At 37.8% G+C, this 15,289-nt stretch overlaps 1 long non-coding RNA gene across 1 annotated transcript; it reads right to left on the bottom strand.

Annotated features, from left to right (window-relative positions):
- Positions 1-413: 413 nt before the first annotated feature.
- On the bottom strand, positions 414-1,795 carry LOC116960728. Its single transcript, XR_004406533.1, has 3 exons — positions 1,726-1,795; positions 996-1,072; positions 414-558 (listed from the first exon to the last, which is right to left on the bottom strand). It is a non-coding gene; the product is annotated as an uncharacterized LOC116960728 (long non-coding RNA).
- Positions 1,796-15,289: the final 13,494 nt, after the last annotated feature.

Raw genomic sequence — 15,289 nt, forward strand, 5'->3', positions numbered from 1 at the left:
GTAGAAAAAAATGTATGTGCCAGTGGCTTAACTCTTAATAAAGAATTTAACCAGGGTAGTAAAATGAACATTGATGAGCATGGGTCTATGGAAAATAAAACATGTTAATAACTTCATTCTTCTTTTAACAAAACAAGACATTGATAAAAATAATAAGGTTAATTAAATATATGTTGCCAAGATTATATACTTTGGCACCAGTGTGATTGTTTCAATGAAAGCAGAAGGTGGGGGAGCAGATTTTTCTCTCAAGGAGAAGAAAAGAGGAGAAAAGACCAAAGCTACCAAGCTCTATCTTCTTCCTCTTTTTGTCCCTCTGATATATTACTGGAAGAAGTGAAAGAAAAAAGAAAAAAATATTATTTAAAAAAAAAAAATCCAACCAGGACTTACTTTTTTCCAGCTGGAGCAGAAGGAAGCTTGAGGCTTCTGACATCATTAAGAAACATACTGCATTAGAGCAGCAGCACTGGGGATGCTGGTAGTGTTGCTCCACCATGTCTTCTTGCTTCTTCTATTGCCAACTCCACTGTCTTGCTGCCAAATCTTCCTGAGTCCCTGCAGGAAAGAAAGGGAAATAGTGGAAGGGCATGGTTTCCAAACCCAACATTTCTCAGACTTCTTGCTTGCATCATTTCCTCTGATGTAGTCTAGCCAGAGCCTTACCTCCAAATCACATTAAGTCTAATAACTGCTAGAATTCTCCTCCTCCCCCATTTGTCTAACTGTATCATCACACTTTTGTATCTTTCCACTAACTGAGATAACACATTATTTTGCCTTTCTTATTAGACTTCACCCCACTGCCTTGCTCTAGCTGTCAGATGCAGGAGTTTACTTCGCTGCCAAGTTCCCCCCTTGGCCTCCCAACTCCTGCAGCCCCAAGCAGGCACACGCACACACACACACACCCCTCCACTCTGTCAAGCACTTGTTACTTCCTCATTGCTGCCAATATGAAAAATCCCTTTAGAAATTCCTTCTTTGCAGCCTACCTTCAAGCCTATTTCTCTCATGATGCCTACAGATAATGGCGGTCCCCAGTGGCACGGCAAGGAGTGGTCCAAGATTACTGAGGAGAGAAAGGAAATCAACAGGCAGAAGTCATTACATGAGGACGCTCTCTTCCAAGAGTAAAGTGGCTCTAATATGCTGTGGCCACGTTAGACACAGGTTTAACAAACTTAGTTAACTCACTTTCCCCGAGTGCCCCTGTGTGCACATGGCCCCTGTTTGCATTACCGTGCTCATGCTTGTCAACATGCTCACAGCATATTTGCCTGTTGCAGCTTTCAGTTGCATCTGTTCTGAAATACTGCCTGAGAACTTTGCCTTTTCTTATGTGTCCATGCAGTGCCTAGGGCAAGGTACCTCTGATATTTTACTAAGGTTCTTAAATACTACCTTGATATAAGTCGCTAACAGAAACAACAGTTATAAAGCTACATTCTTAAGGAGCAACAAGCAGCTCACCTTTATGCTTGGTTTAAATCCCATGAGGACTATGGGCTGTATGACTCTTCCAGCACATGCAGGCAAATTAAGTTTTATTCAGTGGATGTTTACTCTCCCTTTAGCCACTGAGATACTGGACAAGTACAGTTTAAACATAAATCTAAATATTGTTCATTGGTTCTAGTTTGTCTCTATTTCCAACATAATAGAACATAAATCTGATCACGCAGCTTGGATAATATCATTGTTCACTTTATAGCCATGGCTCACCGTCACACTGGACAAGATCACACAGGGGATAAGGTCACAGAAACTCTCTGTGTGTCTTCTACCCTGTGATGTTATCAGGTACTCAACCCTAAAGCAATAGAAACACACTGATAAAAAGAGGGGAAAGGGAACTGTGATAATAAATCAACTCAACTGCAGAGAAAGTGCCAGGGAAAACAATATTGATTTTTTTTTACAAGTCAGCGCACAGATTTGTCAGACAAAAGAATAGAGATGTCAAAACCCACAGAATCAAACACACTAATATTAAGAGAAAAACAATCCCACTACCTACAAAATGCTAGAATGTGTGCATAGTGATGTTTATCAAGAAGAGGAATGGTATTTTATCATACTCAGAAAATTTCAAGGAAATATTTATACAATCTGTATTTAGCAGCTACTGTTTGTGCCTCACGCTGATTTTACATTAAAACGTCTTAGTAGGGTCAGGCAGAAGAAGAGTCAGAGTCTACTGCAAAAGGAAAGTGCCCCTGGCCCAGTGAACAAAAGATGCTTCGCTCCTCACCTGAGGGAGGTGACTCTCTGGTCATCACTAGTGACCATGCAGTTACCTCCCCAGGTGGTAGTAAAGTATCATGCTTCTCTTCAGTGACTCAGAGGAGCTTTCAACCTGAAACAGCCATGTCACACTCCTGGAAAAGAGGGGATTGATCAGGGTAGGTCAAGAAGACATTAACATATTGGAGAGAGAAAACATTTAAATTCTATTCCACTAAAGAAATTAAGTATTAAAATTATATAACCGATTAAATACACTAGATGACATCATAAACTTTGATTCTCTCACCAAGGATCATAAGAAAATAGTAGATGTATGAAATGCCAAGTATAAGAATAGAAATAACTAGCAGTTCAGAGCAGTGATTCATCTGTTATCTAACACTTATCTTTAATAAATTCAGAGAAAGTAAGGTCAGAAGGACAATTACTTCAATTATTGTCTCCCGTGTAACAGAAGTCCTTAAATTTCATGCTGCTCCTCTATTTTTGTATTCCCCAAACCTGTTCGGCTAAATAAATTATTTTAGAAAGATATTCAGTGTTGAATTGAAGACTTCATAAGGTGTAGAAAACATCAACTCCACTGCTAATCTGTGTTAATGTTTCAGTGCCCTCTCACTGTTAAAAATTAGGACTAATTTCTTATTCAAATTTGTATGCCTTTAACTTCCTGCCATTAATCTTTTCTCTCTTCAGTTACAGAGCACACTATTTTCTCAACATGAAGGTATTTCGGCATTATAAACACATCACATTCAAATCTTCTTTTTAGAAAAATGGGTAGGCCAAAACCCTCAAAACTCTCATTATAACTCACTTTCCTCAGCACACGAGTTATTTTTGTGGCTCTTTTACACAACCCTACAAATACTTTGTAATTCTGGGAGCTGCAAGGGTTTGTTACTCACGTGGATATAGGTTGCACCTATGACTGCCCGGAGATAAGCCGGTGCCAGCTCCCCAATCCACAACACTTCAGCTGATTTCATGCTACTGGCAGGAGGGTACCAGGCATGCAAATGGCTACACACCATTGCACATGTACAAGGTACCAACTAACACTGAACCACAAATCAAGCCACTGTAAAAACACTATGCTTTAGCAACTGTTGGTACTCTTTACTGTAAATTTGTCATGCTGTTTTCCTTTTCTTGGCCTTACTTTGATTTCCTTGCTTTTATTTCTACTGAATGAAAAGCAATACTGAAAAAGAAGAAAAACTTTCTTTCTCATCTCCACAGTTTGGTCATAAGAATCTTGTTTAGGGAAGGAAGTACAGTGTAAGTAGCAGACCAGTTCTGGGCCTCATTGTAAAGGTAAATAGTAGTCTTGATTTTCAACACCTACCCCTTCATCAGTTGCCAAGATGCTAAAAGAATTATGATCCCTCAAATATTCCTGAATTTTATATGTACCTTCTTTTCTGTGATGGGTTTTTGTTTTACTTTTCCCTCTTCAGTCTCTGAAATGGTAATTCCAAATGCAGAAACGTAATGCACAGAAACAGTTAACATTTATTTTATCCCCAGGTATTCAATAATCTCTCTCTGAATTCTCAGCAAAACCATTCAAATAGTGGCTGTACTGAACTCGGTAAACCCTCTTGTTCTGAACAGTAGTTCCCCCTTTGCAAGCTTCCCAAATTTAAAACATATTCACACCACGAGCCACACAGCCAAACACTCCTGTGGCCGGGGTTCCCTTCTCATAGGGACACTTCCAGTTACTGAAGAAAAGCGCAGTGCATCAGCACCAAAGCTATAGGTGGAGCTTTCAGCATAGCAAAGCAGCTCCCTGTGCAGTGAATTCTTCACACAGCGCTGTCAGTCACTGGGCCCCACCACTGAATTAGAACCTTTTCATGATGAGACAGCATGCAATTCGAAACACGGGCTGATTAAAATGCCAATATTTGAGAAGGCTTACCGTTAATTTTGTTTGCTCAGCACAGTATGAAAACAACTATCTTTCCATGATCTCTTCATGAAAAAGCAGTTCAGTGGTAAACAAAATTTCAGAGGCAGAATCTGGGTATTTCCTGTTTGTTTTGTTTTTCAAGCCAAGTAAAATCATCTTAAAATGAGGACTATTAAGGCAGCAATCCTTCAGCAAGTTAAAAGCTCTGAAACCAACTAGAACCTTTAGAAAAAAGGGTGATAGTGTTAAATGCACCATGGACAGGAGAAATACAAACCACTGGGTTGGCAGAGCAAGACTTTCCTGAATAAACAACTACATCTGATAGATGATAACAAGCAGGAAATAACAAGGCTTGACGGAAAAATATTTTTTTTCCAAAATACACTGGTTTGTCCTTGTTCACAAGGACCAACATAAAAAAGTTGCTTCTATAGATATTGTATGGGCTATTCACAACCTGGACTTCTGAATTCAGGCCCACAGTTCAAGCTTATGGAATCCTGGAAAAATTCCACCAAGAGCTCTAACACTGGAATCATTGTACTTGTCTACGTATTTTTATGAAAACATCTAGACTTAAAAAACATCTCATGAAACCATACTTCTTAGACCTAAACAGAAGTTATCTACATTAGCAAGAAATTGTTTTTCCTTAGAAATCTCTTTCCCACCCTGCCATCTAATGATCAAAGTGAACTCTTTCCTTTTTTTTTTTTTTTTACTTTCCTGCAAAATAGTAAAATTATTATATTTGAACAAAAAAAAAAATTAATTCCCTGATGCTTCCTAAAGATGCAGAAAAGCCTCAACCATGTAGGTCTGCTTCAGTATTTTTATATGACAAGTTCATACAACTTGTCTTATTAGAAACAAGTTCAAACTAAATTTATGTTCAAACTGCTTGGGAAAATAAATAAATAAATAAATAAATCACAGCATAGCAATTTCATAATCTTAATGTTTTAATTTTCCATTTCAAGTCTGTGTTTCACAACATGGACAGATATACAGAATACTGCACTGGGGACGGAATCTTTATTCTCCTCCTGAACCAGGCTGCTCTGTATTCCCTGAGCTCAGAGCCAGGCAGCAAAACTGAGTGCCTGTTCCTTTACAGCTGCAACTGGTCCATTTTTTTCCCTCCTTCGGAGTCTCCTGCCTTACTCGCTTTTCCTTATCTGCCAAAATGACATCAGTATTCAACACTGAATGGCAGAGGACCAAAACATTCATGACAAATTTATTTTTCTCAGCCTGGGCAGCTATTTGTCTGTTTTAAAGCCAAGTTACTCTTATGAAAATGTAAGACAAACACAACATGCCTGCTGGCATTTTTCCTTCGCACCAACACATCTTATGAGCCTAACAAGGCTCATCCATCATCTGTACTAACCATGGACTGAGGTGAAAGGTCAGGAGTCAGGGTTTGGAGAAAGTCAACTGTAAGGGGACAGAAGGCATGCTGATAGGGAAATGACTGTATCACTGTCACCTACCGGCAGAAGTGATTGACAAAGACAATATTATTTGGTAATACATGGCAATTAACTATTTATTTCCTACTTCCCTTTTGTTTTCCACAGGTGTAAGACGCAGTAGTTTCTGCTGGAAGTCTGTGAGAGTCTTTTATGACTTCTGCCATGTGTAGAGCGCACAGCATCTGCTCATCCTTTAGAGGTGACCCCGTACTGAGAGGCTCACAATTTTAGGTTCCAGGTTCAGTCATTTTGCCCTGCACAGATGAGATATCTTTTTCCTCCGGAGGACCCAACAACTGGGTGAAAGGAAGCAGATGGTCTTCCCACTGTCAGACATTCCTGACAGCACTGTCCTGGACATTTTTCTCTGCAGGTATGTTCTTTTAAAAAAAAGATCACCACATTAGACTTTCTTAAATCCCACAGACTTTGTAAAGTCTCTCTCTCTCTGAGCAGGGCTTTTCTTTCACTTTGAACTACCCAAACTAGAAACTTGGCAACACTTTTCCAATTTCTAAGACAATTGCTCTCCATTATTCTAAACCTCTTAACCATAAAATATGACAAGCTAATCAATAAAAACATATTACATTTTTTTCATTTCATTTATTCAGAAAATTAAGGAGCAAAAGAACAGCAGTATATATGGGATTATATTAAGAAGAGCAAGGTGCTCGGCAGAGCCTGCTAAACAAAAGCAAGTCCTCTTCTCTGAAAAACATCTATATTGTAAAAGCAGTAAACAGTAATATAAAAAAAAAGTTTCCCAAGTGACATGACCTTCCTTTCACAGTCCAAAGAGCAAATCATAGGGACACTGATCTCAGAGGGGTGTTTTAGGAAAACATATACACGCCAAAAAATATACAGAAATATGGTATCCTGGATCTAAAAACAATAGTCTCCACTTCTTAAATTATTGACGTAGCATAAGGGCAGAAACAGAACCAGGACCCGTGACTGTCTTTTGAGGACCCAAGGGCAAAGTCTAAAATTTAAAATGTAAGGAGTAAGCTGTCCTTAAAGAAAAATAATCAGAAAACTTAAGCCCTGAAGGGATCCTCAGTCTGACTTATTGTAACATGTATTATGTATATCTTCCAGCTATCCTGCGCTGCATTGAAAAACTTCAACTTGGCTAAAGTAACATTTGCCCTAGGTCTTGCCAAGATGCGTTGGGTGAAGAACCCCCCGTCCACCCCACAGTACATTCTAGCACTTGCCGGGTCTCACTGCGTGGCGGCAGCGCCCAGGGAGTCACTCTCATTATGCCTTTCCAGCCAGAATGAAGATCTCTTCAACAACTAGCATTTTTTTCACCTCAAAAACACTTACATGCAGTAATCAAGTTACCACAACCTTTTGTTTTTCCTTCTCTCAGCTGAACAGCTGGAGGTTTCTCAGTCTGCCCTTCGAAAGCCTTTACATCATTTTTGCAGCTCATTTACGCACTGGCCCCGATTTTAAAATATGACCACAGCCAGACTGTGGGGAACACAGCAGTATTTAGCTTCTCAATATCTGTCTCACTGACTTGGTTTAAAAAGGTAAAAATCACCTCCCCGTTGATCCTTTGTGCTTATACCTAAGGATCACATTAGCCATTGTGTCGGCATGCCACAGAATTCAGTATTTATAAAAGAAAAAAATGCTGCAGAAGTGCTGCTAGTGTTTTGATATGCCACAGTTTATAGCTTAAAATTATGTCACTTATAATGTGAATGTCAAAAATCTCACATTCCTTTTTCAAAATATCATCCCACAATCAATTGGAGACACAGAATCAAGGAGGTGAAAGCATACATAGTAGAGTCCTAGTTTTCTTTCTGTCATGGCTCTTGAATGTTTTACATACCTGTCTATTTCCATGAGAGGATAAATATTTAATCTTTCAAAGTGTTACATCCTGGTGTATTCTACTACTGTTTCAAGAAGGATTTGTTACAGTAGGACTAACCATACAGTTTTGAGAATGGTCAAATAGCCAGAAAGTCATTAATCTTGGATATATATACCAGGAAAATTGTGTATAAAGGATAAAGAGTAAATTAAGGATTTTAGCCTTTAGTGAGACATTCTTTTTCTGTGCCCAGCTCCAGAAGACTTAAGCTCATCAGCCAGCACATTTAACTCCCAGAAGGCATCAGAGGAAAGGTTCTTGTGAAAAAGCACTTGACTGCTGAAGGAGCCACTCCGTACAACCATTAATCCCGAAGAAGGACGACAGAGCTTACACTAAGAGTGAAATATGTGCAGTTGAGGGCGCTACCCATTTCATTATTGACTGCTGAATGACCCAACACTGCAACCTGCTGCAAGGAAGCAATGATTCTCCTTTCTTCTTTTGCCTGTTTCTTTACACTGAAGTTCTGGGGTCTGGGACTTTAGCTTCATAGTCAGACTGCCTTTTCTTAAGGATTCCTGGTTCTTGTTTTGGTAGGCAAGTTAAGTCAAGACTATTTTAATGAGAATTCTTGACTATGAGACACTGGGGTGGAAAAAAGCACCTACCACCCATTTAGAAATATTTTTATTTGCATCTGTCTAATACATTTAAGTAAGTATTTTGGACCATTAAAATCAGTATCAGTTTGACCTGTGGATTCAAACTTACCCAGACTGAGAACGACCCAGACCACAGAACCTCTTCTTCTGAAAAAGGCTCTTTATTACTCATCAAGCATAGCAGAAGTTAATGCCAGTATAAGGGTGCGATTTTTGTTTTCCCCTTGTTAAACTCAGCATAGTTGCAGGAGTTGATCAGGCATGCTCAGACCACACCTAGCCATTTCTGACTCATCAGGGAGCTTAAAGCTGCCCACAGAGTAAGATGTTACACTGCTGAGATGAAATCTTTAAAATAAGGGCAGAAATATTAACTTATGAAATAACCCAAAGCTTCTTCCCCCCCTCTGTCTAAAAAAAGTTGTCATTTTCTTTTGATCACAAAATGAAAATTTAGGCTCATTCACACCATTTAATGCTAATCCCTGCAAGATGGTGGATTTTTTTAGCTGTCCTCATCACTACATAAGTAAAATTTCCTCTTAAAATACTATTAAGCTTCGAGTCCTAAGTTTCTCTAACTCTACTCTCAATTATCTATTCACTTCTAGTTGTACTGTAAGGTTATCCAGATGACTCAAGATGTTTCAAGCTCACTGTTGTAACACTTCTAAAAACCTCACTAGGCACTTATCTGTCTATTGAATATATTCTTTGGTGGTTTGAATCTGTCCTTTAATGAAGCGTACAGGTAACTGGGCTTAATTGTGTGTTTAATGAATAGGTACTTTTGAGGAAATAATAACTTAAAATAATCCATTTGTCAGTAGAGTTATTAGAATCCCTGCATAAAAAATGGTTTTATCATGTAATTGTATTCATGTAAGTCATAAAGAGAGAGATGCTTTCCCCAATTCAGTTTTAGATTCACAACATTTTTGGAGGGGTAACAGAAAAATCACATTTTTGAGGTATTCCCTTAGTTTTGTCTCTTTCTGGCTATCACAATGACTATGTAGGGAACCAACTTCCCTGCAAGCATGGAACACACGTTTCAACTCCAAAGATTCACTTAGTGCAGGAACTGCTGGGTTTTTGCGCCCAAATCACTGTCAAGCCTTATATTATGCCAGGTGTTGCTGACGTGCTTCAAACAGAGACTAAAGGCAAAACAAGAAGTTCCTTGTTCCCAAGAGGTTACAATCTAAGACTCAGCAGCAGAAAATAGAGGGATTAGATATACAGAGAAACACAGTGAGACAATGAAACATTGGTCTGAATGATAGAGTTAAACCACACAAACAGTTTATGGTGGACCATGTATCCTGATTGTTCTTTCTGGAAAGGTAGATGTGAACCGAGTGAAAGAAACACTTGTTTCTGTCAAAGATCCGCAGTGTCCAAACTGAACACAAGTTATGTACCCTCCACCATTTCAAAGGAGACAATGAGGTCACTGGTGTGTCACAAATTTCCTTTCGCGTGATTAGAATTTGGTTTTGCATGGTTACTTCTGATTCCTGTTCCAAGAACTTAAAAGTTCACAAATCTTCGTGGGCAAAGATCCTATGTCAAACTACTTTTACATGACGTTATTTCAGAGTCCTTAAAATACATTGAAATAACAACTGCCAAGGATCTGGTGGCTAAATTCCATTTAGCGGTCTGATTCAGAAGAACCTTTCTGTTTCCCCGAAGTGCACCTGTGGCCAACTCATGCATTTCCAAGTTCTTTTCCAAGCTGTGTTCTCTCTCAGTATTTTTCAGTATCTCTAAATATCATTTTTGATTTGGAAAATAATGTCTATGTAACACCCCCCCCCCCCCCATGCCTCCTGTGACATTTCAGTACTGTCTTTGGTTAGTAGTTACCTGGTTTTGTTTTGCAATGAAAAATAAAGTCAGCAGAGTCCAGTGAGATAACATCAGTTAGATGGAATTATATAGCAGCAACTAAATATACTTTTTGTCTCAGCATTTGATTACTCTCTTCATTTGACAGATATGGTTAGTAGGATCACTTCATATGTAAAGCTGTCTTCATATGCAACTGTCAATCATACACTTCATCAGGTTTCAGATATTGTATTGTGTTCTTCTAACGTTTTAATAAGGCTTAACTAAGATTTCTTTATGCTACATTCCATATCTGACACACCATTCAATGCACTACCTCTTCTCATAAAAAAAAAAAAAAACAAAACAACCACCAACCAACCTTGCTATATTTATGGCAACAATGAAATAGAATCATAGAATAACTGAAGTTGGAAGGGACCCATAAAGAACATTGATGGAGATATTTCTACAAGTTTCAGGCTTATATAGATGGTGTCCTTCGGCAAGGAACATCTTGGATTTGTCGATCTGTTACAGAATGCATTAAATAGCTTTGAATATTCTGTATCTGATCATATAAGTCTAAACATTTTTAAATACTCTTATCTGGTAATAAAATCATGCATAATAAAACAGTATCAAAATCTACTTTGGTCTATTCTTTCTGTTATAAAGTATTAAACATTAAACAATTTAGATAAAAGAAAGATGGGAAAGAGGTACACTTCTTATCATAATTTAGCATTAATATTTCATTAAAGTCCACATGTGACATTAAATAGTGACTTTTTTTTTCAGGAGTATTTCTTCTTATCACTACATTTTAAAATAATACTAAAAATTATCTTTTTTTGTATGAAACATTTAAATTTGGAAAGAAAAAAGTTATAGTTTGTATTTCTCAGAATTTTTATGAACTGTGTAAGACTGAACCACAGTCAAAATCCTATTGTTGATATTTCTGAATTCTCGACAGTTTCCAAACATTTTAATTTTTTAATTTTTATTTATTGGAAATTTAGCGTTGCACTGAATGACATTCACTTCTATTTTTCAAGCAGACCTTTTTTTTTTTCCCCAATAGAAGTGTAAAACTTCTAATGCAAAACTTTGCTCCAGAAACAAGAAATGAAAGGTCATTTTTTATCTAGTTATCTGAATGAGAGAAAAGCAGGAAGTCAAACATTAATTCAACTTTTTTTTTTCCCAAATACATGAAAATAAACAAACAAATTCAGCTATCAAGTTTTTCTTTCTCTCCAGATTGTTGAACACCTGTTTCCCCTAGTTGGAGTTACTGCAACCATCTTTTGCACAGGCTTTTGGTGAGCATACACAGCATTTGTACTGATGGTTTAGCCTTCCAAAGCCATGGCTTTTTTTTTTTTTTTTAAATACATGATCTATGGCCTGTTACTACCTGTATTTATATCACCATGAGCTCTTTCCATTCTACACTTGTTAGTACCAAGGTTGTATTAATGTTCCATTGAAATGCTTTGTGTCTAGTTAGTTGCACATGCTTCAGCCAACGTGACTCTAGCACTTAATTGTTGTGTTATGCTCTTGGGTCAGGGACTATTCAAAACATGAGTATTTTATTAAGTTGTAGCTGCAATTTTATCTCATTTAAAGTACATTATAGTTTATATGTACTTTCCTTATCCTAAGGCTGATTCTTAATAACTTTAGCCTGACAGTTAATAATGTAGCAATTGCTTGCATTACTTTTAGTGTATAGTGTAGGAAAGGCAAGTGACCCTCGGAGCCTGTACTATTTTGCCAAGATAACTGCACACAGTGAAAGAGAAATAGCTATTTCCCCCATGCACATAACACCCAGCACACACACACACACACACACACAGAGGAATCAGCGAGACAGGTAAGCATATCATGCAGGCACAACACAGACAGGGATGAGATCAGTGACGATATGCTTATCATCCCCGGACAGTTCACATCCTTGCAGTTATACCTCTGGTGATCAGGAGCTTTTGCAAAGAATGTTAGGACCTATTTGTCTTACTTGGTGGGAACAAAAGGAATTTTTAGAGCATCTTGTGAAATCAGAAAATTAAGACTCTGGTAACCACACAGAATACAATAAGAAAAAAATATTTCAATCTCTGAGACGGAGATTTCTTTTTTTTTAGGACAAAACATTTACCTGCCACTGTCCACTGCCCTAGACATAAACTCTGGACTTATTCAGGCACTATTCAGACACACATATATCCTTGGCACCTAAAAGCTCATAGACCATGAAGAAGTACAGTAGGACCCTAAGAAAAAAAAACAAAAACAAAAAAAAACAACACAGGAAAAGAGAAGTTTGAAAAATTACGATAAGACTAACTAATTTGTGCATTCATGTTATCACTTCATCCAAAGTTCTTCTAAGGTGGAAAGCATTTGTTAGTAGACAAATGTTAGGTAGTGACATTTTTTATCCCTTTTCCTTCCTAATTCAAATGGGAAAAAAAAAGATCAATATTTATGAAGATATCTTGAAGATAAAAGCAAAAATATCATTGGGGGGTGTGTGGTGTGTGTGTTTACCATAAACACTGTAATCTCATACCATTTACTTCCTAGATTACTTATAGACAAAATGGAAAATTAGATTTAGCTACTTTTGCTTTCTATGGCCATATTGAACAAACACACAGAAGCAGTTTGCCTACATATATGCTCATTAATAACAGACATTGATCAACGTAATTGCAAGTTCACATTTACACATCACTGCTGAAGTTATTTGTCTGCTGAAGTTATTCACCTTTCCCATTAAATTACTAATTCACAATTGTTCTCAAAAACATTTTATAAGGGCTTCTACAAAATTACAGTATTTCCAAAGAATGCTGTTTGACATTTCCCATGGAATTGTTTTCTGTAGAAAACACTAATTAAAGATCAACGCCACAAAACTAAAAATGTACTATAATCCATAAAAATCATGCATCATAATGCAGACCTGTGACAGAGCATAGTTTTGTATTGCCCGAGAAACATTTTTGTATGTAAACAGAGGAGAATTTTTCACTTTCATAACTCATCATCACATCACTATATTCTCATGCTGAGCTTTTGTAAAAGATGGAGTTAATCAGCATCCTTAATTGATTGTCAAAGGAAAGAATTTCATTTCTTCACTCTAACTCTATTTCCATGTTAGTCAACACATTGCGGACAACAGGGGAACTGCTGCTCTTTTCATTAATTTAGAAATAGACCAAGTTCACAGGTAAGCTTAACAAAGTCTGTCAGTTTGGTTCACTCCCTGTTTTGCTGGAACAGCCTAATCCAATAGCCAGCTTCAACACACATATAATAATTTATTCCTGAGCTTTACTGTGGAATAAAACAAACAATTCCCTTGAGAGACAAACAGAGATACCTAAAAGATACAGATAATATGATTGCGAACCACGTCTCATTACAATCATCTACCTAAGACAGTCCTTCAGCACTCTCCTTGCACCTTCATAAACTCCAAAATACCTTGTAAAAACAGAATATTCTCTTGATGGCATAGTGTAAAATCCCAGTCTGTCAAGCTGCAAAGTAGTCTTCTGATGAGTTGATTATTACAATTTGTTTATTATAAAAAAAAAAAGGGGGGAAAAAAAAAAAGTAATAACCATGTCAAATGGTAAACCAGAACAGCCTGTGGACTGGTAGAGACTGCAGACCTGGTAAACATCTGCAGGGAGCTGAGCTGAAATTTTGCTACCATGAAGATATCATGGTAACAATACAGGAGAATGGTCTGGGAACTCGCAGCTGCCAGCTATTAAGGAAGCATCAAGAAATGCAACTTCAAAGTGAAAAATATGAAATCTCTGAAAAGGAGGTCATAAGATGCCAGTGAGCATTCTGAAGGAGCTACGCACATGTGCCTGCAATATCTGGAGCTGCTCTGTATCACTAGCCGGGAAGCAGCAAGAGAGGCCTTTGTGTTCCCTGACTCTGGCAATTACGTGTTTTGGGGTTTCACTTCAATATTGCCTCCAGTCCATTTACCACTGTAAACATTACCTCACAGCTCCCAGAATCGCTGAAGTCCATGATGGAAACTCCTTCACCTCCCCAGACCATCTCTCCGCCAGTGCAGGCTTTTAAACCTAGAGCAGACCACTAGTACCTCGCATCCACACTCTTGGCAGTTTTCACCATGGTGAGCCCCTGCCTCTGCTGATCATTCCCATTTCTGTGGGTGTTCTCCGCTTGTGTAACTGCCTGCGAACAACCGTGTCCTTGTCTGAATCGATCAGGGGACAAGGGGTGTGGAAAACATGAACAGGGATGGCTCTCTTCAGCAGCACAGATTTCAAGCTAGCTACATCCTCAGTGATGGACCATCTTGTGGGAACCAGAGCTGCCTGAGGACATGCTTGTACCTGTGCAAGGCTCAGTATTTTCCACACCACTAGTGAACTTCCTTGGAATGGTGCTCTCCTAAAGACTAACAATACATTGAAAACAAAGACAGTGTATCTGCAGTCCCCCCAGGGCTCCTCAAAAAATTGTCAGAGGATTGTGTGATATGTTTTATCTGCCAACTCCTTCAGATAACTATCTAGAGTAGCAGATTATACATGCATATACCTCCCAGCATTTTCTTGCCTTTTATCAATTATTTTCTGGTCACAAGGCTACAGAATTAAGATATAGAATAGGTCAATTAAAATTGTCTAGTCTATCTTCTGCGCATTTGGGTAATTTTAATTGGTTTTCTCCAAATAATATAAACCTCATGTCACACAAATTTCTGAGGAGGCATTATTTGTCTTATTAAAGACAATAAAGACAATTTTCTTTTCTTATTAGAGTTTTTAAAAGTTTCAGAATTTAAGCCTTCATTAATCATTTTGCTGATTGCTAATAAAATTCCTGCAGAAAAATAGGCTTTTTCCTTGAACTTTATGAATTCTCTTTTAAATTTCCTTCAATATTTTACTTAAAGTCTTACCCATTTCAATTTTTCTTTTCTTGCCTTATTTTATTCCTGACTTCCTACATTATTATTTACTTAATTCCTACATTGCCCTTCAAACAAACATAAATATATTGTTTCAAACTCTTGAGCAGGTCTTCCTAAAGTCCTTTTCCTTGTTCAGAGAACATCCAGTTTACTGAACATCAAGACTTAGCAACTACCTTTGAAGTCACTGACATTATGGGTGAATGTCTGCTGCTAAACAGAAGCAACAATTGCTGTTCCAGACATCCCAGTTACCCAAGATATCAGCATGGCAGATACGGCCCAGAGACTGGAAGAGATCTATAC

This window comes from Tyto alba, unplaced genomic scaffold, assembly GCF_018691265.1.
Source record: "Tyto alba isolate M040663 unplaced genomic scaffold, T.alba_DEE_v4.0 Super-Scaffold_27, whole genome shotgun sequence".
In the NCBI taxonomy this organism is placed as follows: Eukaryota; Metazoa; Chordata; class Aves; order Strigiformes; family Tytonidae; genus Tyto; species Tyto alba.